The sequence below is a fragment of the Triticum urartu genome, chromosome 1A, assembly GCF_056163025.1.
Source record: "Triticum urartu cultivar PI428250 chromosome 1A, HENAU_Tu73, whole genome shotgun sequence".
Lineage (NCBI taxonomy): Eukaryota > Viridiplantae > Streptophyta > Magnoliopsida > Poales > Poaceae > Triticum > Triticum urartu.
Genome location: NC_141873.1, coordinates 451,631,278 through 451,636,145, shown reverse-complemented (window position 1 = coordinate 451,636,145; position 4,868 = coordinate 451,631,278). Strand labels below are relative to the sequence as shown.

Sequence of the window (4,868 nt, the reverse complement as noted above, 5' to 3'; positions counted from 1 at the left end):
TGATATATAGCCATCATCCCTAAGTTCTCGTCGTAAGCCTTACACTAAGATGGAAACTCCCGCCGGACTGACAACTCCTTCAAACCTGATGGAAGAATGGTGGCTCGGATGCAATTTTCACAAATCATTTGGGTGAGGTGGTGGCTTGTGCGGGAGGGGACAACCCAAAACCGCAAAATACTCGGCGATTTGGGGCTTATGTACTTGGGAAGAGTGGTTTCGTAGGCCCTTGTTGTCGATGATGGGGGGAGATTTCTCCTGCCTCGACACTGGGTTTATTGAGACTTGAGAGTTCATTTATCAAGCGTTCAGATTTTAGTTGATCTATGTGTTTCTGTTTTACTAACGAGCGATTTGGCTTCATACACTATTTAATGCAATGCATCGAGTGACAGCAAAGAAAGGCAAATAAAGAACAGTTATAAGTGCAGTTTCGAAGCTTTGATCATCTTTCACCATAAGGGGATTTGTCTAGGAGCCCTAGAGAATGATCTAGTAATTGGCGTTATGTGTCGTGATTCCAATTCCTTTATTTCACCATCAGCCTACTCCCACTCCACCGTTGCTGGTGGCTTCGATGTTATGTCCACGCAAACACGGTTAACGCCTCGCACATTGTTGCAGATCCTATTAGACACATCTGCCAGGAACTTGCGCTCAAAATAATACCTGAAAGAATTAAAAGAAAAGGACACCAGCTGTCAAAACATGCAAGAGCGTATCAAAAGCTCCAAAAAATAAAAGAGAAAGGCTAGATTCAACCACATAAGAGACATCTGTAATTACCAACACTTGTTAACAAAACGGGAGAGTTACCACAGAAACATCGCAATCTGTACACGACAATGCGTAAGGCGCTAAAAAATCCTATACCAAAGACCACATGGACATCGGACATAAGAAAGGCAACTAATACAAGAGTAAATACCATAAATACACACCATCCAACAATTAAACAAACTGTCCAAGAACTTAGCGATAACAGTTGAGACTTGAGAGACCAGCAATTGCCCATAGTTAGTACACAAATCAGATAACTAGGAATAACACAGCTTGGCAAAACTGTTAACTGTACATTACAACTGAGGAACTTATGGATTTTGGGGGCTGGGCCTGAAAAGGGAAGGCCAAGAGGTAATGTAACATAGGTGAATGCTGAATTGTCTAATTCAAACTAGTACTCCTTCCATTCCTGAATATAAGCCTTTTTAGAAATTTCAATACGGACTACATAAGGGGCAAAATGAGTGAAACTACACTCAAAACGGAGGGAGTAGTATTCACAAACTATTCTAGAAGGAACCGAGCAACCAAAGGGGAGGCGCGAATCCTAGAGCAAAAAAGCAACAGAACAGTATTTGCTCTAGTGCACCATTAGAGTACAACTGCATCATACAGTTGCCGCGCGGGGAGGGGGGGGGGGGGGGGGGGGGGAGGAGGGGTATGATAGAGCTGTAGGTTCAGCATACCAATCTGCAGTCATGCATGCCATCTTCACTAGTAATTGCCCTTAAAGTAACGGGGTAGCCGTAAGTTCTCTGGTCACCCTGGACTCCAACTGTTTCGACAGGCAAAAGCACAGCAAAAGCTTGCCAAATTGTATCATAGAGTCGTGCATCTCTAATGGCTTGAACATATATCTCATCCGCCTAGAAGACGTAAACAGAGCAGTCCACAATTAACACCATATATCAAAGATGATTTAGAAACCAATGGTTCAAAAAGATCAAACCTGACGAAGAATCTCCAAAGCATTGCCTTCTGTAACATCACCTGATGGGATACGTACAGCAAGACCAGGCCCGGGAAATGGGTGTCGCTTTAAGAATGACTCTGGGATATTTAAGATACTGCCTAATTTCCGCACCTTTTGCAGGACATAAATTTGACAAATAATAAGTAACAGGAATATTTTCTTCGAAAACAAACCAAAATAATTTCCCAGTATGGGGTATCTTTCAGTATAGCATGTCAGATCATGCAAAGCGAAGTATCAATAAATATATGAAGTACATATATGTATAGATGCAGATTAATACCTCATCCTTAAATAGGAGCTTCAGTGGTTCAATGAGCTTCAATTTCATATCTTCAGGAAGACCACCTACATTGTGATGGCTTTTGATGGTGTGGGAATGTGTCATACCACTCCCAGGGGGTGGGCATGATTCAATCACATCAGGGTATAATGTTCCTTGAACTAAATATTCAGGTCTTTTTCCTGTCTGCTGTTCTAACATGTGAGCAAATTCATCAAAGACAGCTATGAATTCTTTGCCAACAATCTTTCTTTTCATCTCTGGGTCTTTGACTCCTTTTAACTTGCTAAGAAATTGCTCCGAGGCATCAATACATGTGACAGGAAGGTGCAAGTCACTATTAAAGGTTGACATTACTCGTTAATTCTCCTTGTATCTGCAGATAAGATCATATGTTAGTTTAGCTGCATACTGATTTCGAAGCAGAACATGCTGAAGGAACGGTTACCTCAATAGACCATTGTCAACAAAAACACAATGAAGCCTATCACCTATCGCGTTATGAACGAGTGTGGCTGCAACTGTCGAATCAACACCTCCTGATAACGCGCAAATCACATGTTCATCAGTCCCAACCATACTTTTGATGGTCTTAATTTCCTCATCCAGCACATCCTGAATCTTCCAGTCAGCTTTAATTCCACAAACATCAAAAAGAAAGCGGCGCAGTGTTTCCTTTCCTTGGGTCGAATGTGTCACCTTGTATAATCAGATGATTGAAAAGTTTATGACAGCCATGCTAGGGCATAAACAATTTTATGAAGAAGCATGTGTACTTCGGTATGCACTGCAAACCCAAACTAGTAAATACACAATCAGCAATATGCAAGCTGTGATCAGTGTGATCCATACAGATGACCTTATATTCTCATCTTTCTTACCACAAAACAAACACTCACGTAAAGACACAACCCGCTACCCCAAAGGCTTGTTCCATCCCAAGAAACCCAAGTAATTTGTAGCTTAACTTAGAAAATAGCCGACTTATATTTCACTTATCACTTAGGCTTTGTTCGGTTAGCCCCTCCCCCGCCGGGATTGGCGTCCAATTCCCGCCGAACCCCGTGGTTTCGCCCCGACCGGGATTCGACCCCAACATACTTTATGAACGTGTTCGGTTAAACCCGGCTGGGGCTACACCCCCGTCCAATCCCCCTCAAACCCCGTGGAACTACCCGGGATAAAATCCTCTCCACTCTACCCGTGGAACCAATCCCTCCCGAGCGACGAAACGGTACGCCAGAAAACAATCGAGTCCCCGAGCTCTCTCTCTCTCTCCTGCGATTCAGCGGCGGCGGCGGCCGCGGCGGTGGCGCGGCCATCCGGAGGCGACGATGGTGGCATACTTCCCCACTCCTTCCTCCTCTCCCATCCGGTGAGCTTCTCCTCCTCTTCCTTCCCCTCTACTTCTCCCACAGCTTCTAGGGTTCTTGAGTTTGACCTGAGGTTGACCAGCGGCAACGATTCATAGATGTGGATTAGAAAGGGAATAACCGAACAGGTTATGTATACAGGGATTCATGTGGACGGAGAATAGAGGGGTTTGGGTGACAATTCGGGGATCACCCAATCCCTAGGAGGTTAGAAACCACTCGTGGAATCGCCCCACTTCAACCGAACAAAGCCTTATGGAAAAGGGGCAGGTCGCCCTGCAGTTCAAACTCAAAATGTGTGTCTCGCAATCTCGCAAAATAAGCTAATCAACAGACGCAATGAACTTATTAGCATAATAATCTTAGTTTAAATCCATCTCCATCTATTCAAGATGACAGAATAAAACAGTAAATGATAGCTACCTCCGGGTGGTACTGGAGTCCATAGAAACGCTTCTCCCGATGCTCGATGGCTGCGATTGCGCCCTGCACACTTCGCGCCACAACCTCGAACCCCTGAGGCAGTCTGACCACCTCGTCGCCGTGGCTCATCCACACCGACTGTCTGATCCCCACCACGCTCTCCCCGTACAGCGCGGAGGACGGAGCGGTAGTCTCTACCTCCATATCGCCGTACTCCTGCCGCTCGCCAGCCTCGACGGCACCGCCGAGGGACTGAACTAGGAGCTGCATACCGTAGCACACGCCCAGAACGTGCGCGCCCGCGTCGGCAGCGAAATCGAGGAATCCCGCAGGGAAGGAGGGCGCGCCCGAGGCGTGGACGGAGTGGGGTCCGCCGGAGAGTATGACGGCGCGGGGACGAAACCCGGTGAGGGAGGAGAGCGGGGCGGTGCCGGAGACGCACAGTGAGAGGACTCCCAGCTGCCGGACGCGGCGGGTGATGAGCTGGGTATACTGCGAGCCGAAGTCGAGGATGAGGACCAAGTTCTCGCCAGCGCCGGCGGATGTCGGGAGCGAGGAGGCGGAGGCGGAGCCCATGGCGGCTAGGCGGCGGAGGGGAATAGGGTTTTTGGCTTTGGGGTTTATTAGGGGTCGGAATGACCATGAGCTCTTTGGTTTCACCGGTATTTAAGATCCCAAAAGTTGTTCTTTTTTCCATTGTTATTTGACATTTTATTATTATTGTTTTTCAGGGAATGTCATCATGGTATACTTTATTGTTCTTGTTGGGTCAAAATCTCCATACTTTCTATTGCGTGTTTGTCCATAATTTGGCCTTACAATGTGCTCACGTGCGCGTCCCTGTGATGTCGATCGTACGGCTAGAGTTAGCGCAAGCGAAATGGGACGATCAGGAGAAATGCACACGCACTGATAGGGATAGTCTTATGGGTTGTGTAGATAATTGGTAAATTATTGTAGCCAACAACCTAAAACATTATTTGGATTATCTAAGTATCTAAATAACTTGTGAATATATAAAATCAAGTTTTTT

The 4,868-nt window shown here is 46.1% G+C and overlaps 1 pseudogene across 1 annotated transcript; it reads right to left on the bottom strand.

Annotated features, from left to right (window-relative positions):
- Positions 1-420: 420 nt before the first annotated feature.
- Positions 421-4,452, bottom strand: LOC147991658 (uncharacterized; annotated as a pseudogene). The gene is made up of 6 exons (XR_015613966.1): positions 3,836-4,452; positions 2,488-2,738; positions 2,040-2,415; positions 1,733-1,867; positions 1,470-1,649; positions 421-669 (listed from the first exon to the last, which is right to left on the bottom strand). The product of XR_015613966.1 is annotated as an uncharacterized LOC147991658 (transcript).
- Positions 4,453-4,868: the final 416 nt, after the last annotated feature.